Raw genomic sequence first — 26342 nt, forward strand, 5'->3', positions numbered from 1 at the left:
GATGACGATGGTTACTGTTCATTGGTTGTGGATGTGTGATTATGATGATGGTCACTGGTAATGTTTTGTGTATATGTGATGATTATTGTCACTGGTCATGGGCTGGGGATGTGTGATGATGATGGTCACTGGTCATGGGCTGAGGATGTGTGATGATTGTCTCTGGCCATGGGTTGAGGGTATGTGATGATGATGACGATCACCGGTCATGGGTTGAGGGTGTGTGATGATGATGATGGTCACTGGTCATGGGTTGTTGATATGTGATGGTAATGATGGTCACTGGTCTTGGGTTGTAGATGAGTGATGATGATGATTATGGTCACATGCCATCGGTTGTGGATGTGTTATGAAGATGATGGTCACTGGTCATGGTGTGTGGATGTGTGATGATGATGATGGTCACTGTTCGTGGGCTGGGGATGTGTGATGATGATGATGATGAGGGTCACTGGTAATGGGCTGAGGATGTATGAAGATGATGGTCACTGGTCATGGGTCGTGAATGTGTTATGGTGATGATGGTCACTGATCATGGGTTCTGGATGTGTGATGATGATGATGGTCACTGGCCATGGGTCGTGAATGTGTGATGGTGATGATGGTCACTGGTCTTGGATTGTAGATGTGTGATGATGATGATGGTCACTGGTTATGGGTTGTGGATGTGTGATGATGATGGTCACTTTTCATGGGTTGTAGATGTGTGATGATAATGATGATTGTCACTGATCATGAGTTGAGGATATGTGATGATGATGATGGTCACTGGTCACCCGTTGTGGATGTGTAATGATGATGATGATGATGGTCACTGGTAATGGGTTGTGGTTGTGTGATGATGATGATGGTAACTGGTCATAGGTTGTGGATGTGTGATGATGGTTACTGTTCATGGGTTTTGGATGTGTGATGATGATGATGATTGTCACTGGTTATGGGTTGTGGATGTATGATGATGGTGATGGCCACTAGTCGTGGGCTGGGGATGTGTGATGATGATGATGGTCACTGGTCATGGGTTGATTATGTGTGATGATGATGATGGTCAATGGTCAGTGGTTGAGGATGTGTGATGAAGATGATGGTCATTGGTCATGGGTTTAGGATGTGTTTGATGTTCACTGGTCATGGATTGAGGATGAGTGATGATTATGATTGTCATTGGTCATGGGTTAAGGATGTGTGATTATGGTCCCTGCTCGTGGGTTGAGGATATGTGATGATGATGATGGTCATTGGTCATGGGTTGTGGATGTGCGATGATGATGATGGTCACTGGTCATGCGTTGTGGGTGTGTGATGATGATGATGATGATGATGGTCACTGGTCATGGGTTGTGGATGTGTGATGATGATGATGGTCACTGGTCATGGGTTGTGGATATGTGATGACGATGGTCACTGGTCATGGGTTGAGGATGTATGATGATGATAATGGTCACTGGTCATGGGTTGTGGATGTGTGATGATGATGATGGTCACTGGGTATGGGTTGTGGATGTGTAATTATGATGATGGTCACTGGCTATGGGTTGAGGATGTATGACGATAGTCACTGGCCATGGTTTAAGGATGTGCGATTCTGCTGGGCATTGGTCATGGGTTGAGGATGTGGGATGATTATGATGGTGTCTGGTCCTGTGTTGTGGATGTGTCGTGGTGATGATGGTCACTGGTCTTGGGTTCTAGATATGTGATGATGATGATGATGGTCAATGGTTAAGGTTGTGGATGTGTGATGATGATGATGGTCACTGGTCATGGGATGTAGATGTTGATGATAATGATGATTGTCACTGGTCATGTGTTGAGGATGTGTGATGATGACGGTGGTCACTGGTCATGTGTTGTGGATGTGTGATGATGATGGTGGTCACTGGTCATGGGTTGTGGATGTGTGATTATGATGATGGTCATTGGTCATGGGTTGAGGATGTATGACGATGGTCACTCGTCATGGGTGCAGGATGTGTGATGATGATGGACACTTGTCATGGGTTGAGGATGTGTGATGATGATGATGGTCTCTGGTCATGGGCTTTGGATGTGTGATGGTGATGATCGTTACTGGTCTTCGGTTGTAGATGTATGTTGATGATGATGATGGTCACTGGTTATGGGTGTTGGATGTGATGATGCTGATGGTCATTGATCATGGGTTGTAGATATGTGATGAAAATGATGATGGTCACTGATCATGGGTTGAGAAAGTGTGATGATGATGATGTACACTTGTCACACGTTGTGGATGTGTTATGATGATGATGATAATGGTCACTGGTCATGGGTTGTGGATGTGTGATGATGATGATGATGGTCAATGGTTAACCGTTGTGGATGTGTAATGATGATGGTGATGATGGTCACTGGTCAACCGTTGTGGATGTGTAATGATGAAGATGATGATGGTCACTGGTCATGGGTTGTGGATGTGTGATGACGATAGTTACTGTTCATTGGTTATGGATGTGTGATGATGTTCACGGGTCATGTGTTGTTGATATGTGATGATTGTCACTGGTCATGGGCTGGGGATGGGTGATAATGATGGTCACTGGTCATTGGTTGAGGATGTGTGATGATTATGACAAACACTTGTCATGGGTTGAGGATGTGTGATGATGATGATTGTCACTGGTCATGGGTTGTTGATGTGTGATGGTAATGATGGTCATTGCCTTTGGGTTGTAGATGTGTGATGATGATGATGATGGTCACATATCATCGGTTGTGGATGTGTTATGAAGATGAAGGTCACTGGTCATGGGATGTGGATGTGTGATGATGATGATGGTCACTGGTCGTGGATTGTAGATGTGTCATGATGATGATGATGAGGGTCACTGGTCATGGGTTAAGGATGTTTGATGAAGATAACCGTCACTGGTCATGGGTTGTGGATGTGTTATGGTGATGATGGTTACTGATCATTGTTTCTGGATGTATGATGATGATGATGATGATGGTAACTGGTCATGGGTCGTGAATGTGTGATGGTGATAATGGTCACTTGTCTTGGATTGTGGATGTGTGATGATGATGATGATGGTCACTGGTTATGGGTTGTGGATGTGTGATGATGAGCACTGGTCATGGGTTGTAGATGTGTGATGATAAAGATGAGGGTCACTGATCATGGGTTGAGGATATATGATGGTGATGATGATCACTGGTCACCCGTTGTGGATGTGTAATGATGATGATGATGATGGTCACTGGTCATGTGTTGGGGATGTTTGATGATGGTGATGATAGTAACTGGTTATGGGTTGTGGATGTGTGATGATGATGATGATTGTCACTGGTTATGGGTTGTGGATATGTGATGATGGTGATGGTGAATGGTCATGGGCTGGGGATGTGTGATGATGATGGCCACTCGTCATGGGTTGAGGACGTGTGATGATTGTCACTGGCCATAGGCTGACGCTGTGTGATGATGATGATGGTCACTGCTCATGGGTTGAGGATGTGTGATGATGATGATGGTCAATAGTCATGGGATGAGGTTGTTTGATGATAATTATGGTCATTGGTCACGGGTTGAGGATGTTTTATGATATTCACTGGTCATGGATTGAGGATGAGGGATGATGATGGTCACTGGTCATGGGTTGAGGATGTGTGATGATGATGATGGTCAATAGTCCTGGGTTGAGGACGTGTGATGATTGTCACTGGCCATAGGTTGACGATGTGTGATAATGATGATGATGGGCACTGCTCATGGGTTGAGGATGTGTGATGATGATGATGGTCAATAGTCATGGGATGAGGATGTTTGATGATGATGATGGTCATTGATCATGGGTTGAGGATGTCTTATGATATTCACTGGTCATGGATTGAGGATGAGGGATGATGATGGTCACTGATTATGGGTTGAGGGTGTGTGATGATTGTCCCTGCTCATGGGTTGAGGATGTGTGATGATGATGATGGTCACTGGTCATGGGTTGTGGATGTGTGATGATGATGATGGTCACTGGTCATGGGCTGTGTTTGTGTGATGATGATGATGGTCTCTGGTCATGCATTGTGCATATGTGATGATGATGATGATGATGATGATGATGGTCACTGGTCATGGGTTGTGGAAGTGTGATGATGAGGATGGTCACTGGTCATGGGTTGTGGATATGTGATGACGATTGTCACTGGTCATGGGTTGAGGATTTGTGATAATGATGATGGTCACTGGTAATAGGCTGTGGATGTGTGATGATAATGATGGTCACTGGGCATGGGTTGTGGATGTGTGATTATGATGATGGTCACTTGTCATGGGTTGAGGATGTATGACGATAGTCACTGGCCATGGGTTCAAGATGTGTGATGATGATGGTCAATGGTCATGGGTTGAGATCTTGTGATGATTATGATGGTCTCTGGTCATGTGTTGTGGATGTGTCGTGGTGATGATGGTCACTGGTCTTGGGTTCTAGATATGTGATGTTGATGATGATGGTCACTGGTTAAGGTTGTGGATGTGTGATGATGATGATGGTCACTGGTCAGGGGTTGTAGATGTGTGATGATAATGATGACTGTCACTGGTTATGGGTTGAGGGTGTTTGATGATGACGGTGGTCACTGGTCATGGTTTGTGGATGTGTGATGATGATGGTGGTCACTGGTCATGGGTGTTGGATGTGTGATTATGATGATGGTCACTTGTCATGGGTTGAGGATATATGACGATGGTCACTCGCCATGGGTGCAGGATGTGTGATGATGATGGTCACTTGTCATAGGTTGAGGATATGTGATGATGATGATGGTCTCTGGTCATGGGTTTTGGATGTGTGATGGTGATGATCGTCACTTGTCTTTGGTTGCAGATGTATGTTGATGATGATGATGGTCACTGGTTATGGGTGTTGGATGTGATGACGATGATGGTCATTGGTCTTGGGTTGTAGATGTGTGATGAAAATGATGATGGTCACTGATCATAGGTTGAGGAAGTGTGATGATGATGTACACTTGTCATCCGTTGTGGATGTGATATAATGATGATGATAATGGTCACTGGTCATGGGTTGTGGATGTGTGATGACGATGGTTACTGTTCATTGGTTGTGGATGTGTGATTATGATGATGGTCACGGGTCATGAGTTGTGGATATGTGATGATTATTGTCACTGGTCATGCGCTGGGGATGGTTGATAATGATGGTCACTGGTCATGGGTTGAGGATGTGTGATGATTATGACGAACACTGGTCATGGGTTGAGGATATTTGATAAAGATGATGGTCACTGGTCATGGGTTGTGGGTGTGTTATGGTGATGATGGTCACTGAGCATGTTTTCTGGATGTTTAATGATGATGATGGTGGTAATACGCCATGGGTCGTAAATGTGTGATGGTGATGATGGTCACTGGTCTTGGATTGTAGATGTGTGATGATGATGATGATGGTCACTGGTTATGGGTTGTGGATGTGTGATGATGATGGTCACTGGTCATGGGTTGTAGATGTGTGATGATAATGATTAGGGTCACTGATCATGGATTGAAGATATGTGATGATGACGATGGTCACTGGTCAACCGTTGTGGATGTGTAATGATGATGATGATGATGGTCACTAGTCATGGGTTGTGGATGTTTGATGATGATGATGATAGTAACTGGTCATGGGTTGTGGATGTGTGATGATGCTTATGATTGTCACTGGTTATGGGTTGTGGATATGTGATGATGGTGATGGTCAATGGTCATGGGCTGGGGATGTGTGATGATGATGATGGTCACTGGTCATGGGTTGAGGATGTGTGATGATGATGATGTTCAATAGTCATGGGTTGAGGATGTTTGATGATGATGATGGTCATTGGTCATGGGTTGAGGATGTGTGATGATGTTCCCTGCTTATGGATTGAGGATGTGTGATGATGATGATGGTCACCTGGTCATGGGTTGTGGATGTGTGATGATGATGATGGTCCCTAGTCATGGGTTGTGGTTATGTGATGATCATGATGGTCACTGGTCATGCATTGTGGATGTGTGATGATGATGATGATTATGATGGTCACTGGTCATGGGTTGAGGAAGTGTGATGATGAGGATGGTCACTGGTCATGGGTTGTCGATATGTGATGACGATGGTCACTGGTCATGGGTTGAGGATGTATGATAATGATGATTGTCACTGGTAATGTGTTGTGGATGTGTGATGATAATGATAGTCACTGGGCATGGGTTTTGGATGTGTGATTATGATGATGGTCACTTGTCATGGGTTAAGGATGTATGACGATAGCCACTGGCCATGGGTTCAGGATGTGTGATTATGATGGTCAATGGTCATGGGTTGAGGTCTTGTGATGATTATGATGGTCTCTGGTCATGTGTTGTGGATGCGTCGTGGTGATGATTGTCACGGGTCTTGGGTTCTAGATAGGTGATGATGATGATGTTGGTCACGGGTTAAGGTTGTGGATGTGTGATGATGATGGTCACTGGTCATGGGTTGTAGATGTGTGATGATAAAGATGATAGACAATGGTCTTGGGTTGAGGATGTTTGATGATGATGATGGTCACTGGTCATCCGTTGTTGATGTGTAATGATGATGATGAGGGTCACTGGTTATGGGATGTGGATGTGTGATGATGATGGTCACTGGTTATGGGTTGAAGATATGTGATGATAATGATGATGTCAGTGATCATAGGTTGAGGATATGTGATGATGATGATGGTCACTGGTCACCCGTTGTGGATGTGTAATGTTGATGATGATGATGGTCACTGGTCATGGGTTGTGGATGTCTGATGATGATGATGGTAACTGGTCATGGTTGTGGATGTGTGATGACGATGGTTACTGTTCATGGGTTTTGGATGTGTGATTATGATGATGATTGTCACTGGTTATGGTTTGTGGATGTGTGATGATGGTGATGGTCACTGGTCATGGGCTGGGGATGTGTGATGATGATGATGGTCACTTCTCATGGGTTAAGGACGCGTGATGATTGTCCCCGGCCATATTTTGAGGATGTTTGATGATGATGATGGTCACTGCTCATGGGTTGAGGATGTGTGATAATGATGATGGTCAATGGTCATCGGTTGAGGACGTGTGATGATGATGATGGTCATTGGTCATGGGTTGAGGATGTGTTATGATGTTCACAGGTCATGGATTGAGGATGAGTGATGATGATGATGGTCGCTGGTCATGGGTTGAGGACGTGTGATGATGGTCCCTGCTCATGGGTTGAGTATGTGTGATGATGATGGTCACTTGTCATGGGTTGTGGATGTTTGATGATGATGATGGTCACTGGTCATGGGTTGTGGATGTGTTATGATGATGGTCACTGGTAATGCGTTGTGGATATGTGATGATGATTATGTTGATGGTCACTGGTCATGGGTTGTGGATGTGTGAAGATGATGATGGTCACTGGTCTTGGGTTGTCGATATGTGATGACGATGGTCACTTGTCATGGTTTGATGTTCTATGATGATGAGGATGGTCACTGGTCATGGGTTGTGGATGTGTGATGATGATGATGGTCACTGGGCATGGGGTGTGGATGTCTGATTATGATGATGATCACTGGTCATGGGTTGAGGATGTATGACGATAATCACTGGCCATGGGTTCAGGATGTGTGATGATGATGGTCAATCGTCATGGGTTGAGGATGTGTAATGATTATGATGGTCTCTGGTCATGTGTTGTGGTTGTGTCGTGGTCATGATGGTCACTGGTCTTGGGTTCTATATATGTGATGATAATGATGATGGTCACTGGCTAAGGTTGTGGATGTGTGATGATGATGATGGTCACTGGTCATGGGTTGTAGATGTGTGATGATAATGATGACAGTCACTGGTCATAGGTTGAGGATGTGTGATGATGATGATGGTCACTGGTCATCCGTTGTTGATGTTTAATGATGATGATGATGGTCACTGGTCATGGGTTGTAGATGTTTGAATATGATGGTGGTCACTGGTCATGGGTTGTGGATGCATGATGACGATTGTTACTGTTCATGAGTTGTGGATGTGTGATGATGGTGATGGTGAATGGTCATGGGTTGTGGATGTATGATGATGATGATGATGGGCACTGGTCATGGGTTGATGATGTGTGATGACTGTCACTGGCCATGGGTTAAGGATGTGCGATGATGATGATTGTCACTAACCATGGGTTGACTATGTGCGATGATGATTATGGTCACTGGCCATGTGTTGTAGATGTGCGATTGTGATGATGGTCCCTGGTCTTCGGTTGTAGATGTGTGATGATGGTGAATATGGTCACTGGTCCTGGGTTGTGGATGTGTGATGATGATTATGGTCACTAGTCATGGGTTTTGGATGTGTGATGATGATAAATGTCACTGGTCATTGGTTGTAGATGTGGGATGATGATGATGATGATGATGATGATGATGATGATGGTCAATGGTCATGGGTTGAGGGTGTGTTATGATGATAATAGTCGCTGGTCATGGGTTGTGGATGTGTGATGGCTATGATGGTCACTGGTCATAGTTTGTGGATGTGTGATGATGATGATGGTCACTGGTCATGGGTTGTGGATGTGATGATGATGATAACTGGTAATGGGTTGAAAATGTGTGATGATTGTCACTGGCTATGGGATGAGGATGTGTGATGATGTTGATGGTCACTGGTCATGGGTTAAGGATGTGTTATGATGATGATGGTCACTGGTCATGGGTTGTTGATGTGTGATTGTGATGATCGTCACTGGTCTTGGGTTGTAGATGTGTGATGATGACTATGATGATCACTGGTCATGGGTTGTGGAGGGTAATGATTATGATTGTCACTAGTCATGGGTTGTGGATATGTGATGATGATGATTGTCACTGGTCATGGGCATTAGATGTGTGATGATGATGATAATGATGGTCACTGGTCATGGGTTGAGGATGTGAGATGACGATTGTCACTGGTCATGGATTATGGATGTGTGATGGTGATGATGATCAGTGGTCAAGGGATGTGGATGTATGATGATGATGATGATGATGGTCACTGGTCATGGGTCATGGATATGAGATGGTGATGATGGTCACTGGTCATGGGTTGAGAAACGGGGGACGATGATGATGGTCACTGGTCATGGGTTGAGGATGTGTGATCGTCACTGGTCATGGGTTGAGGATGTGATGATGATGATGGTCAATGATCATGGGTTGAGGATGTGTGATGATGATGATGGTCAATGGTCATGTGTTGAGGATGTGTGATTAGCGTCACTGGTCCTGGGTTTAGGATGTGTGATAATGATGATCACTTGTCATGGGCTGAGGATGTGTGATGATGGTCACTGGTCATGGGTTGTGGATGTATGATGATGATGATGGTCAATGTTCATGGATTGAGAATGTTTGATGATGATGATGATCAATGGTTATGGGTTATGGATGTGTGATGATGATGATGGTCATTGGTCATGGGTTGAGGATGTGTTTTGATGTTCACTGGTCATGGGTTGAGGATGTTTGATGATGTTGATGGTCACTGGTCATGGGTTGAGGATGTGTGATGATGGTCACTGGTCTTGGGTTGAGGATGTGTGATGATGGCCACTGGTCATGGGTTGAGAATGTGTGATGATGATGATTGTCACTGGTCATGGGTTGTGGGTCTGTGATGATGATGATGGTCACTTCTCATGGGTTGGGGTTTTTTGATGATGGTGATGTTCTCTGGTCATGTGTTGATGATGTATGATGATGATGGTCACTGGTCATGCATTGTGGATGTGTGATGATAATGATGATAGTCATTGGTCATGGGTTGTAGATGTGTAATGATGATGATGGTCACTAGTCATAGGTTGTCGATGTGTGATGACGATGGTCACCGGTCATGGGTTGTGGATGTGTGATGATGATGATGGTCACTGGTCATAGGCTGTGGATGTGTGATTATTATGATGGTCACTGGTCATGGGTTGTGGATATGTGATTATTATGATGGTCACTGATCATGGGTTGAGGATGTATGACGATGGTCACTGGCCATGCGTGCAGGATGTGTGATGATGATGGTCACTTGTCATGGGTTGAGGATGTCTGATGATGATGATGGTTTCTGGTCATGAGTTTTGGATGTGTGTTGGTGATGATGGTAACTGGTCTTCGTTTTTAGATGTGTTGATGATGATGATGGTCATTGGTTATGGGTGTTGGATGTGATGATGATGATGGGCACTGGTTATGGGTGTTGGATGTGATGATGATGATGGTCACTGGTTATGGGTGTTGGATGTGAAGATGATGATGATCACTGGTCATGGGTTGTAGATGTGTGATGATAATGATGATGGTCACTGACCAAGGGTCGAGGAAGTGTGATGATGATGATGATGGTCACCTGTCACCCGTTGTGGATGTGTAATGATGATGATGATGATGGTCACTGGTCATGGGGTGTGGATGTATGATGATGATGATGGTCACTGGTCATGGGGTGTGGATGTATGATGATGATGATGGTCACTGGTCATGGGTTGTGGTTGTGTGTTGACGATGGTTACTGTTCATTGGTTGTGGATGTCTGATGATGATGATGGTCACGGGTCATGTGTTGTGGATATGTGATGATTATTTTCACTGGTCATGGGCTGGGGATGTGTGATGATGATTGTCACTGGTCATGTGTTGAGGATGTGTGATGATTGTCACTGGCCATGGGTTGAGGATATGTGATGATGACTATCAATGGTCATGGGTTCAGGATGTGTGATGATGATGGTGGTCACTGGTCATGGGTTGTGGATGTGTGATGACGATGGTTACTGTTCATGAGTTGTGGATATGTGATGATGCTGATGGTCACTGGTCATGGGCTGTGGATGTGTGATGATGATGATGGTCACTGGTCATGGGTTGAGGATGTATGATGATTGTCACTGGCCATGGGTTAAGGATGAGCGATTATGATGATGGTCACTGATCATGGGTTGAGATGTGTGATGATTATGATGGTCACTGGTCATGGGTAGTTGATGTGTGGTTTTGATTTTGGTCACTGGTCTTCGGTTATAGATGTGTGATGATGATAAATATGGTCACTGGTCATGAGATGTGGATGTTTGATGATGATGATGGTCACTAGTCATGGGTTTTGAATGTGTGATGATGATGATTGTCACTGGTCATGGGTTGTAGATGTGTGATGATGATGATGATGATGATGGTCACTGGTCATGGGTTGACAGTGTGTTATGATGTTGATGATCACTGGTCATGGGTTGTGGATGTGTGATGGGTATGATAGTCACTGGTCATGGTTTGTGGGTGTGTGATGATGATGATGATGGTCACTGGTCATCGGTTGTATATGTGTGATGATGATGGTGGTCACTGGTCATGGGTTGAGGATGCTTGATGATGATGGTCATCGGTCATCCTTTGTGGATGTGTAATGATGATGATGATGATATTCACTGGTCATGGGTTGTGGATGTGTGATGATGATGATGGTCACTGGTCATGGGTTGCGGATTTGTGATGATGATGATGGTCACTGGTCAGTGGCTGTGGATGTGTGATGATGATAACTGGTAATGAGTTGAAAATGTGTGATTATTGTGAATGTCCATGGGTTGAGGATGTGTGATGATGTTGATGGTCACTGGTCATGGGTTAAGGATGTGTTATGATGATGATGGTTACTGTTCATGGGTTGTTGATGTGTGCTTGTGATGATGGTCACTGGTCTTGGATTGTTGATGTGTGATCATGACTATGATGGTCACTGGTCATGGGTTGTGGATGTGTGATTATTATGATGGTCACTAATCATGGGTTGTGGATGTGTGATGATTATGATTGTCACTGGTCAGGGTTGTTGATTGTGATGATGATGATGTTAAGGTCACTGGCATGGGTTGAGATGTGTGATGATGATGATTGTCACTGGTCATGGATTGTGATGTTGATGTGATGATGGTCATGGTCATGGTTGAGGATGTTTGATGATGATGGTCCTAGTCATGGGTTGGGATTGTGTTGCGGCACTGGTCATGGGTTGAGAATGTGTATGATAATGATGGTCAATGATCATGGGTGAGGATGTGTGATGATGATGATGGTCAATGGTCATGGGTTGAGGATTGTGTGAATATAGTCACTGTCATGGTTGAGGATGTTGAGATGATGTCACTTGTCATGCGTCAGGATGTGTGATGATAATCACGTCATGGTTGGGATGTTGATATGATGATGTCAATGGTCATGAGTTGAGGATGTGTTTGATGTTCACTGGTCATGGGTTGAGATGTGTTGATATGATGGTCACTGGTTATGGGTTGAGGATGTGTGTGATGGTCACTGGTTGTGAGGATGTTGATGATGATGTCACTGGTCATTGGTTGTCGTTGTGTCTGATGTGATGATCACTGTCATGGGTTGTGAATGTTTGATGATGATTGATGTGGTATGTAATGGTTGAGGATGTGTGATGATGATGATGGTCACTGGTCATGCGTTTGGAATGTGATGATGATGATGATGTCACTTGTCATGGTTTTGGATGTTTTGATGATGTGATGGTCACTGTCATGGGTTGTGGATGTTTAATGATGATTTGATGATGGTGATGGTGATGGTTGAGGATGTGTGATGATGATGATGGTCACTGGTCATGGTTGTGGATGTGTGATGATGATGATGAATCACTGGTCATGGGTTGTGGATGTTGATGATGATGATAGTCACTAATCATGGGTTGTGGATGTGTGATGACGATGGTCACTGGTCATGGGCTTGGATGTGTGATGATGATGATGGTCACTGTCATGGTTGTGGATATGTGATGATGATGATGGTCACTAGTCATGGGTTGTGATGTGTGATTATGATGATGGTCACTGGTCATGGGTTAGGATGTATAAGATGGTCACTGGCCATGGGTGCAGGATATGTGATGATGATGGTCACTGGTCATGGTTGAGGATGTGTGATGATGATTGTCACTGGTCATGAGTTGATGGATGGTGATGATGGTCATGTCAGGGTTTGGATGTATGATGTGTGGATGTGTGATGACGTTGGTTACTGTTCATGAGTTGTGGATATGTGATAATAATGATGGTCCTTGGTCATGGGTTGAGAATGTGCGATGATGATGATGGTTACTGGGCATGGGTAGTGGATGTGTGATTATGATGATGGTCACTGGTCATGGGTTGAGGATGTATGACGATAGTCGCTGGTCATGGGTTCAGGATGTGTGATGATGATGGTCAATGGTCATGGGTTGAGGTCGTGTGATGATTATGATTGTCTCTGGTCATGTGTTGTGGATACGTCGTGGTGATGATGGTCACTGGTCTTGTGTTCTAGATATGTGATGATGATGATGATGGTCACTGTTTAAGGTTGTGGATGTGTGATGAGGATGGTCACTGGTCATGGGTTGTAGATGTGTGATGATAATGATGATAGTCACTGGCCCTGGGTTGAGGATGTGTGATGATGATGATAGTCACTGGTCATCCGTTGTTGCGTAATAATGATGATAATGGTCACTGTTCTGGGTTGTGGATGTGTGATGATGATGGTGGTCACTGGTGTTGGGTTGTGGATGTGTGATGACGGTTACTGTTCATGAATTGTGGATGTGTGATGATGCTGATGGTCACTGATCATGGGTTGTGGATGTCTGATGATGACGATGATGGCCACTGGTCATGGGTTGCGGATGTGTGATAATTGTCACTGGCCATGGGTTAAGGATGTGTGATGATGCTGATTGTCACTGATCATTGGCTGAATATGTGTGATGTTGATGATGTTCACTGGTCAAGGATTGAGGATGTTCGATGATGATGATGGTCACTGGTCATCCGTTGTTGATGTGTAACGATGATGATGATGGTCACTGGTCATGGGTTGTGGATGTGTGATGATGATGGTGGTCACTGGTCATGGGTTGCGGATGTTTGATGATGGTGATGGTCACTGGTTATGGGTTGAGGATGTGTGATGATGATGGTCATCGGTCATCCTTTGTGGATGTGTAATGATGATGATGATCATGGTCACTGGTCATGGGTTGTGGATGTGTAATGATGACGATGGTCTCTGGTCATGGGTTGTGGATGTGATGATGATGATCATCACTGGTCATAGGTTGTGGATGTATGATGATGATGATAACTGGTAATGGGCTAAAAAGTGTGATGATTGTTACTCTCCATGGGTTGAGGATGTGTGATGATGTTGATGGTCACTGGTCATGGGTTAAGGATGTGTGATGATGATGATGGTCACTGGTCATGTGTTTTTGATGTGTGATTGTGATGATGGTCACTGGTCCTGGATTGTAGATGTATGATGATTGCTATAATTCCCACTCGTCATGGGCTGTGGATGTGTGATGATAATGATGGTCACTAGTCATGGGTTGTGGATGGGTGATGATTATGATTGTCACTGGTCATGGGATTTGGATATGTGATGATCATGGATGTCATTGGTCAAGGTTGTGGTTGTTTGATAATGGTATTGGTCACTGGTCATAGGTTGAGGATGTGTGACGATAATGATGGTCATCGGTCATCCTTTGTGGATGTGTAATGATGATGATCAATGTGACTGTTTATGGGTTATAGATGTGTGATGATGATTTTGGTCACTGGTCATGCGTTGTGAATGTGTGATGATGATGATGATGGTCACTGGTCATAGGATGTGTATGTGTGATGATGGTGATAACTGGTAATGGGTTGGAAATGTGTGATTATTGTCACTCTCCATAGGTTGAAGATGTGTGATGATGTTGATGATCACTGGTCATGGGCTAAGCATGTGTGATGATGATGATGGTCACTGGTCATGGGTTGTTGATGTGTGATTGTGATGATGGTCACTTGTCTTGGATGGTAGATGTGTGATGACTATGATGGTCACTGGTCATGGGTTGAGAAAGTTTGATGATTTTGATGGTCACTAGCCATGGGTTGTGGATGTGTGATGATCATGATTGTCACTGTTCATGGGTTGTAGATGTGATTATGGTGATGATAATGGTCACTGGGCATGGGTTGACGATGTGTGATGATGATGATTGTCACTGGTCATGGACTGTTGATGTGTGATTGTGATAATGGTCCATGGTCATGAGTTGAGGATGTTTGATGATGATGGTCCATGGTCATGGTCATGGGTTGAGGATCTGTGTTCGGCACTGGTCATGGGTTGAGGATGTGTAATGATAATGATGGTCAATGATCATGGGTTGAGGATGTGTGATGATGATGATGGTCGATGGTCATGGGTTGAGGATGTGTGAATATAGTCACTGGTCATGGATTGAGGATGTGTGATGATGATGATGGTCTCTGGTCATGGGTTGTGGATGTGATGATGATGATCATCACTGGTCATAGGTTGTGGATGTGTGATGATGATGATAACTGGTAATGGGTTAAAAAAGTGTGATGATTGTTACTCTCCATGGGTTGAGGATGTGTGATGATGTTGATGGTCACTGGTCATGGGCTAAGGATGTGTGATGATGATGATGGTCACTGGTCATGTGTTTTAGATGTGTGATTGTGATGATGGTCACTGGTCCTGGATTGTAGATGTATGATGATTACTATAATTCCCACTCGTCATGGGTTGTGGATGTGTGATGATTATGATGGTCACTAGTCATGGGTTGTGGATGGGTGATGATTATGATTGTCACTGGTCATGGGATTTGGATATGTGATGATCATAGTTGTCACTGGTCAAGGGTTGCGGTTGTTTGATAATGGTGATGGTCACTGTTCATGGGTTGAGGATGTGTGATGATAATGAAGGTCATCGGTCATCCTTTGTGGATGTGTAATGATGATGATGATCAATGTGACTGTTTATGGGTTATAGATGTGTGATGATGATGTTGGTCACTGGTCATGGGTTGTGAATGTGTGATGATGATGATGATGGTCACTGGTCATAGGATGTGTATGTGTGATGATGGTGATAACTGGTAATGGGTTGGAAATGTGTGATTATTGTCACTCTCCATGGGTTGAGGATGTGTGATGATGTTGATGGTCACTGGTCATGGGCTAAGCATGTGTGATGATGATGATGATGGTCACTGGTCATGGGTTGTTGATGTGTGATTGTGATGATGGTCACTTGTCTTGGATTGTAGATGTGTGATGACTATGATGGTCAGTGGTCATGGGTTGAGAAAGTTTGATGATTATGATGGTCACTAGTCAAGGGTTGTGATTGTGTGATGATTATGATTGTCACTGTTCATGGGTTGTAGATGTGTGATGATGATGATGTTAAAGGTCACTGGGCATGGGTTGACGATGTGTGATGATGATGATTGTCACTGGTCATGGACTGTTGATGTATGATTGTGATGATGGTCAATGGTCATGAGTTGAGGATGTTTGATGATGATGGTCCATGGTCATGGGTTGAGGATCTGTGTTCGGCACTGGTCATGGGTTGAGAATGTGTAATGATAATGATGGTCAATGATCATGGGTTGAGGATGTGTGATGATGATGATGGTCAATGGTCATGGGTTGAGGTTGTGTGAATATAGTCACTGGTCATGGATTGAGGATGTGTGATGATGATGATCACTTGTCATGCGTACAGGATGTGTGATGATAATCACCGCTCATTGGTTGTGGATGTGTGATAATGATGATGGTCAATGGTCATGAGTTGAGGATGTGTTTCGATGTTCACTGGTCATGGGTTGAGGACGTGTGTTGATACTGATGGTCACTGGTTATGGGTTGAGGATGTGTGATGATGGTCACTGGTCGTGGGTTGAGGATGTGTGATGATGATTGTCACTGGTCATTGGTTGTCGTTGTGTCATGATGATGATGATCACTGCTCATGGGTTGTGAATGTTTGATGATGATTTGATGGTGGTAATGGTAATGGTTGAGGATGTGTGATGATGATGATGGTCACTGGTCATGCGTTGTGGATGTGCGATGATGATGATGATAGTCACTTGTCATGTGTTTTGGATGTTTGATGATGATGATGGTCACTAATCATGGGTTGTGGATGTTTAATGATGATTTGATGATGGTGATGGTGATGGTTGAGGATGTGTGATGATGATGATGGTCACTGGTCATGCGTTGTGGATGTGTGATGATGATGATGATAATCACTTGTCATGGGTTGTGGATGTTTGATGATGATGATAGTCACTAATCATGGGTTGTGGATGTGTGATGACGATGGTCACTGGTCATGGGCTGTGGATGTGTGATGATGATGATGGTCACTTGTCATGGCTTGTGGATATGTGATGATGATGATGGTCACTAGTCATGGGTTGTAGATGTGTGATTATGATGATGGTCACTGGTCATGGGTTCAGGATGTATAACGATGGTCACTGGCCATGGGTGCAGGATATGTGATGATGATGGTCACTTGTCATGAGTTGAGGATGTGTGATGATGATGATGTTCTCTGGTCATGGGTTTTGTATTTGTGACGGTAATGATTGTCACTGGTCTTCGGTTGTAGATGTGTGTTGATGATAATGACGGTTACTGCTTAATGGTGTTGGATGTGATGATGATGATGGTCACTGGTCATTGGTTGTAGATGTGTGATGATGATGATGATGGTCACTGTTCATGGGTTGAGGAAGTGTGATGATGATGATGGTCACTTGTCACCCGTTGTGGATGTGTAATGATGATGATGATGGTCACTGGTTATGGGTTCATGATGTGTGTTGATGATGATGGTCACTGGTCATGTGTTGTGGATGTGTGATGACGATGGTTACTGTTCATTGGATGTGGGTGTGTGATGATGATGATGGTCACGGGTCATTTGTTGTGGTTATATGATGATTATTGTCACTGGTAATGGGCTGGGGATGTGTTATGATGATGGTCACTGGTCATGGCTTGAGGATGTGTGATGATTGTCACTGGCCATGGGTTGAGGATATGTGATGATGATGATGGTCACTGGTCATGGGTTGTTGATGTGTGATGGTAATGATGGTCACTGGCCTTGGGTTGTAGATGTTTGATGATGATGATGGTCACATGTCATCGGTTGTGGATGTGTGATGAAGATGATGGTCACTGGTCATGGGTTGTAGATATGTGATGATGATGATGGTCACTAGTCGTGGCTTGTAGATGTGTGATGATGATGATGATGAAGGTCACTGGTCATGGATTGAGGATGTGTGATGATAATGGTCACTGGTCATGGGTTGTGGATGTGTGATGGTGATGATGGCCACTGATCATGGGTTGTGGATGTGTGATGATGATGATGATGATGGTCACTGGTCATGGGTCGTGAATGTGTGATGGTGATGATGGTCACTGGTCTTGGATTGTAGATGTGTGATGATGATGATGATGGTCACTGGTTATGCGTTGTGGATACGTGATGATGATGATGGTCTCTGGTCATCTGTTGTAGATGTGTGATGATAATGATGATGGACACTGATCATGGGTTGAATATATGTGATGATAATGATGGTCACTGGTCACCTGTTGTGGATGTGTAATGATGATGATGGTCAATGATCATGGGTTGTGGATGTGTGATGATGATGATAGTCACTGGTCATGGGTTGTAAATGTGTGATGAAGATGGTTACTTTTCATGGGTTGTGGATGTGTGATAATGATGATTGTCACTGGTTATGGGTTGTGGATGTGTGATGATGTTGATGGTCACTGGTCATGGGCAGGGGATGTGTGATGATGATGATGGTCACTCGTCATGGGTTGAGAATGTGTGATGATTGTCACTAGCCATGGGTTAAGGATGTGTGATGATGATGATGGTCACCGGTCATTGGTTGAGGATGTTTGATGATGATGATAATAACAGGTCATGGGTTGTGGATATGTGTTGATGATGATGTTCACTAGTCATGGGTTGTGGATGTGTGATGACGATGGTCATTGGTCATGGGTTGTGTATGTGTGATGATGATGATGGTCACTGGGTATGGGTTGTGGGTATGTGATGATGATGATGGTCACTGGTCATGGGTTGTAGATTTGTGAATATGATGATGGTCACTGGTCATGGGTTGAAGATGTATGACGATGGTCACTGGCCATGGGTGCAGGATGTGTTATGATGATGGTCACTGGTCATGGTTTCAGGATGTGGGATGACGATGATGTTCTCTGGTCATGGGTTTTGGATACGTGATGATGCTGATGGTCACTGATCTTCGGTTGTAGACGTATTTTGATGATGATGATGATGATGGTCACTTATTTTGGGTGTTGGATGTGATGATAATGATGGTCACTGGTCATGGGCTGTATGGGGGTGATGATAATGATGATGGTCAGTGATCATGGGTTGAGGAAGTGTGATAATGATGATGGTCACTTGTCACCCGTTGTGGATGTGTAATGATGATGATGATGATGGTCACTGGTCATGGGTTGTGGATATGTGTTGATGATGATGATTGTCACTGTCATGGTTGTGGATTGTGTGATGATGATTCCTCATGGTTTGGATGTGTGATGATGATGATGTCATGGTCATTGTTGTGATGTGTGATGATGATGATAGCATGGTCATGGGTTGGGAGTATGTGATGATGATTGGTCACTGGTCATGGGTTGTGATTGTGATATAATGATGGTCACTGTCATGGGTTGATGATGATGATGATATGGTACATGGGTGGGATGTGTTATGAATGATGGTCATGGTCATGGTTGTGGATGTGATGATGTGTCTCTGTCATGGGTTTGAGTGTGATGATGTGATGGTCACTGGTCATGGTTTGAGATTGTGATGATGATGATTGGTCACTGTCATGTTGGGTGTGGATGGATGATATGATGGTCACTGGTTGGTTATGTGTGATGATATGATGATGGTCACTGTCATGGGTTGGATGTGTATGATGATGGATGTCACTGCTTTGGATGTGTGATGATGATGATGATGGTCACTGGTCATGGTGTGAGTGTGTGATGATTCTGATTGTGATGTGTGATGACTGGTCATTCATGTTTGATGTGTGATGATGATGATGGTCACTGGGTCATGGTTGTTGATAGTGATGATATGATGATGGTCACTGTACTGGTTGTGATTGCTGTGAATGTGATAGATGGTCACTGGTCATGGGTTGTGATGTGTGATGTATGATGGTCACTGTCATGGGTTGTAGATAGTGATGATGATGATGTCACTGTCATGGGTGTGGATGTGTATGAATGATGATGGTCATGGTATGGGTTGTGGATGTGTGATGATGTGTGGTCACTGGTCATGGGTTGTGGATGTGTGATGGATGATGATGGTCACTGTCATGGGTTGAGATGTGTGATGATGTATGGTCATGTTCAGGTTGTGAGTGTGATGTGATGATGGTCACGTCATGTTGGATGTGTGTGATGATGATGATGGTACTGGTCATGGGTTGTGGATATGTGATGATTATGATGGTCACTAGTCATGGGTTGTTGATGTTTAATGATGATGATGGTCACTGGCCATGGGTTGTAGATGTGTGATGATGATGATGATAATTGTCAATGGTCGTCGGTCGAGGATGTGTGATGATGATTATGGTCACTGGTCAAGGATTGTGAATGTGTGTTGGTGATGATGGTCACTGGTCATGGGCTGTGAAGGTATGATGATAAAGATGTTGGGCACTGGTCAAGGGTCGTGGATCTGTGATGGTGATAATGGTCACTGGTCATGGGTTGAGAATGTGTGATGATGATGATGGTCACTGGTCATGGGTTGAGGATGTGTGAAGATCGTCACTGGTCATGGGATGAGGATATGTGATGATGATGATGGTCACTTGTTATGGGTTGTGGATGTGTGATGATGATGATGGTCACTGGCCATGGGTTGTGGATGTGTGATTATGATGATGGTCATTGGTCATGGGTTGAGGATGTATGACGATAGTCACTGGCCATGGGTTCAGGATAATTGAGGATGATGGTCACTGTTCATGGGTTGAGGATGTGTGATGATTATGATGGTCTCTGGTCATATGTTGTGGATGTGTCGTGGTGATGATGGTCACTGGTCTTGCGTTGTAGATACGTAATGATGATGATGGTCACTGGTTATGGGTTGTGGATGTGTGATGATGATGATGGTCACTGGCCATGGGTTGTAGATATGTGATGATAATGATAATAGTCACTGGTCATGGGTTGAGGATATGTGATCATAATGGTTACTGGTAATCCGCTGTTGATGTGTAATGATGATGATAATGGTCACTGGGCATGGGTTGTGGATGTGTGATGATGATGATGGTCACTGGTCATGGGTTTTGGATATGTGATGATGATGGTTACTGTTCATGGGTTGTGGATGTGTGATGATGCTGATGGTCCTTGGCGATTGGCTGTGGATGTGTTATGATGATGATGTTGGGCACTGGTCATGGGTTACGGATGTGTGGTGATGATGATGATAATTGTCAATGGTCATCGGTCGAGGATGTGTGATGTTGATTATGGTCACTGGTCAAGGATTCTGAATGCGTGATGGTGATGATGGTCACTGGTCATGGGTTGTTGATGTGTGATTGTGATGATGGTCATTGGTCTTCGGTTCTAGATGTGTGATGATGATGAATATGGTCACTGGTCATGGGGTGTGGATGTGTGATGATGATGATAGTCACTAGTCATGGCTTTTGGATGTTTGATGATGATGATTGTCACTGGTCATAAATTGTAGATGTGTGATGATGATGATGATGATGGTCACTGGTCAGGGGTTGTGGGTATGTTATTATGATGATGGTCACTGGTCCTGGGTTGTGGAAGTGTTGTGATGATGGTCACTGATCAAGGGTTGAGAATGTGCGATGATGATGATGGTCACTGGTCTTGGGTTGTGGATGTGTGATGATGATGGTCACTGGTCATGGGTTGTGGATGTGTGATGATGATGATGGTAACTGGTCATGGGTTACGGATGTTTGATGATGGTGATGGTCACTGGTCATGGGTTGAGGATATGTGATGATGATGATGGTCATTGGTCATCCGTTGTGGATGTGTAATAATGATGATGATCATGGTCACTAGTCATTGGTTGTGGATGATTGATGATGATGATGGTCACTGGTCATGGGTTTTGGAAGTGTGATGTTGATGATGGTCATTGGTCATGGGCTGTGGATGTGTGATGATGATCATAACTGCTAATGGGTTGAAAATGTCTGATGATTGTCACTGTCCATGGGTTGAGGATGTGTGATGATGTTGATGGTCACTGGTGATGGGTTAGGGATGTGTGATGATGATGATGGTCACTGGTCATTGGTTGTTGATGTGTGATTGTGATGATGGTCCCTGGCCTTGGGTTATAGATGTGAGATGATGACTATAATGGTCACTGGTCATGGGTTGTGGATGTGTGATGATCATGATTGTCACTAGTCATGGGTTGATGATGTATGATGATGAGGATGGTCACTGATCATGGGGTGTAGATGTGTGATGATGATGATAATAGTCACTGGTCATGGGTTGAGGATGTTTGATGGTGATGATGTTCACTGATCATGGATTGTGGATGTGTGATGGTGATGATGGTCTTTGGTCATGGGTTGTGGATGTATGATGATGATGATGGTCACTGGTCATGGGTCGTGGATGTGTGATGGTGATGATGGTCTTTGGTCATGTGTTGTGGATGTATGATGATGATGATGGTCACTGGTCATGGGTCGTGGATGTGTGATGGTGATGATGGTCACTGGTCATGGGTTGAGGAAGTGTGATGATGTTGATGGTCAATGATAATGGGTTGAGGATGTGTGATGATGATGACCAATGGTCATGGGCTGAAAATGTGTGATGATGGTCACTGGTCATGGGTTGGGGATATGTGAAGATGATAATCACTTGTCATGGTTTGAGGATGTGTGATGATGGTCACTGGTCATGGGTTGTGGATGTATGATGATGATGATGGTCACTGGTCATGGGTTGAGGATGTATGACGATGGTCATTGGCCATGGGTTAAGGATGTGTGATGATGATGACATTCACTGGTCATGGGTTGTGGATGTGTGATGATGATGTTGGTCACTGGTCATGTGTTGATGATGTGTGATGATGATGGTGGTCACTGGTCATGGGTTTTGGATTTGTGATGCTGCTGATGGTCACTGGTCATGGGTTGTGGATGTTTGATGATGATGATGGTCACTGGTCATGAGTTTAGGATGTGTGATGATGATAATGATGATGATGGTCGCTGGTCATGGTGTGTGGATGTTTGATGATGATGATTGTCACTGGTCATGGGTTGTGGATATGTGATGATGATGGTCACTGGTCATGAGTTGAGGATGTATGATGATGATGATGGTCACTGGACATGAGTTGTGGATTTGTGATGAGGCTGATGGTTACTGGTCATGGGTTATGGATGTGTGATGATGACAATGGTCACTGGTCATTGTGGATGTTTGATGATGATGATGGTCACTGGTCATGCGTTGTGGATGTTTGATGAAGATGATGATGATGATGGTCACTGGTCATGGGTTATGGATGTGTGTTGATGATGATGGTCACTGGTCTTGGGTTGTGGATATGTGATGATGATGGTCACTGGTCATGGGTTGAGGATGTATGATCATGATGATGGTCACTGGTCATGGGTTTGGATGTGTGATGATGATGATGGTCACTAGGCATGGGTTGTGTATGTGTGATTATGAAGATGGTCACTGGTCATGGGCTGAGGATGTATGACGATAGTCACTGGCCATAGGTTCAGGATGTGATGATGATGGTCAATGGTCATGGGTTGAGGATGTGCGATGATTATGATTGTCTCTGGTCATGTGTTGTGGATGTGTCGTGGTGATGATGGTCACTGGTCTTGGGTTCTTGACATGTGATGATGATGATGATGGTCACTGGTCGTGGGTTGAGGATGTGTGATGATGATGATGAGCATTGGTCATTCGTTGTGGATGTGTAATGGTGATGATGATCATGGTCACTGGTCATGGGTTGTGGATGTGTGATGATGATGATGGTCACTGGTCATGGGTTGTGGATGTGTGATAATGTTGATGGTCACTGGTCATCGGGTGTGGATGTGTGATGATGATAACTGGTAATGGGTTGAAAATGTGTGATGATTGTCACTGGCCATGGGTTGAGGATGTGTGATGATGTTGATGGTCACTGGTCATGAGTTAAGGATCTGACGATGATGATGGTAACTGGTCTTGGGTTGTAAATATGTGATGATGATGATGATGGTCACTGGTTATTGGTTGTGGATGTGTGATGATGATAATGGTCATTGGCCATGGGTTGTAGATATGTAATTATAATGATGATAGTCACTGGTCATGGGTTGAGGATGTGTGATGATGATGATCGTCACTGGTCATCCGTTGTTGATGTGTAATGATGATGATGATGGTCACTGGTCATGGGTTGTGGATGTGTGATGACGATGGTTACTTTTCATTGGTTGTGGATGTGTGATGATGGTTATGATCACTGGTGATGGGTTGTGGATGTGCGTTGATGATGATAATGGGCACTGGTCATGTGCTGAGGATGTGTGATGATTGTCACTGGTCATGGGTTAAGGATGTTTGCTGGTGATGATGGTCACTGGTCATGGGATAACTATGTGTAAAGATGATGATGGTCACTGGTCATGAGTTGTAGATGTGTGATGATGATGATGATGATGGTCACTGGTCAAGGGTTGATGGTGTGTTATGATGATGATGGTCACAGGTCGTGGGTTGTGGATGTGTGAAGGTGATGATGGTCACTGGTCATGGGTTTTGGATGTGTGATGATGATAATGATGGTCACTGGTCATTGGTTGTGGATGTGTGATGGTGATGATGTTCACTGATCATGTGTTGTGGATGTGTGATGATGATGATGGTCATTGGTCATGGGTTGTGGATGTGTGATGATGATGGTCACTGGTCATGGGTTGTGGATGTGTGATGATGATGGTGGTCACTTGTCATGGGTTGCGGATGTTTGATGATGGTGATGGTCACTGGTCATGGGTTGAGGAGGTGTGATGATGATGATGGTCATTGGTCATCCGTTGTGAATGTGTAATGATGATGATGATAATGGTCACTGGTCATGGGTTGTGGATGTGTGATGACGATGATGGTCACTAGTCATGGGTTGTGGATGTGTGATGACGATGATCGTCACTGGTCATGGGCTGTGTATCTGTGATGATGATAACTGGTAATGGGATCTAAATGTGTGATGATTGTCACCGGCCATGGGTTGAGGATGTGTGATGATGTTGATGGTCACTGGTCATGGGTTAAGGATGTGTGATGATGATGATGGTCACTGGTCATGGGTTGTTGATGTGTGATTGTGATTAGGTTGTGATTGGTCTTAGGTTGTAGATGTGTGATGATGACTATGATGGTCACTGGTCATGGGTTGTGGATGTGTGTTGATTATGACGGTCACTAGTCATGGGTTGTTGAAGTTTGATGATGATGTTCTTTGGTCATGGGTGTAGATGTGTGATGATGATGATGATAATGGTCACTGGTCATGGGTTAAGGATGTGTGATGATGATTTTGTTCACTGGTCATGGATTATGGATGTGTGATGGTGATGATGGTCACTGGTCATGGGTTGTAGATGTATGATGATGATGATGATGATGATGGTCACTGGTCATGGGTCTTGGATTTCTGATGGTGATGATGGTCACTCGTCATAGGTTGAGAATATCTGATGATGATGATGGTCACTGGTCATTGGTTGAGGATGTGTGATGATCGTCACTGGTCATGAGTTGAGGACGTGTGATGATGATGATGGTGAATGATCATATGTTGAGGATATGTGATGATGATGATGACCAATGGTCATGGGTTGAAGATGTGTGAGAATGGTCACTGATCATGGGCTGAGGATGTGATGATGATGATCACTTGTCATGGGTTGAGGATATGTGAGGATTGTCACTGGTCATGGGTTGTGGATGTGTGACAATGATGATGGTCAATGGTCATGGGTTTAGGATATTTGATGATGATGATGGTCAATGGTCATGGGTTTGAGGATTTGTGATGATGATGATGGTCATTAATCATGGGTAGAGGATGTGTTTTGATGTTCACTGGTCATGGGTTGAGGATGTGTGATGATGATGATGGTCACTGGTCATGGGTTGTGGATGTGTGATGATGATAGTCACTGGTCATGGGTTGTAGATGTATGATGATGATGATGATGATGGTCACTGGTCATGGGTCTTGGATTTCTGATGGTGATGATGGTCACTCGTCATAGG

Source organism: Panulirus ornatus, chromosome 50 (genome assembly GCF_036320965.1).
Source record: "Panulirus ornatus isolate Po-2019 chromosome 50, ASM3632096v1, whole genome shotgun sequence".
Classification (NCBI taxonomy): Eukaryota; Metazoa; Arthropoda; class Malacostraca; order Decapoda; family Palinuridae; genus Panulirus; species Panulirus ornatus.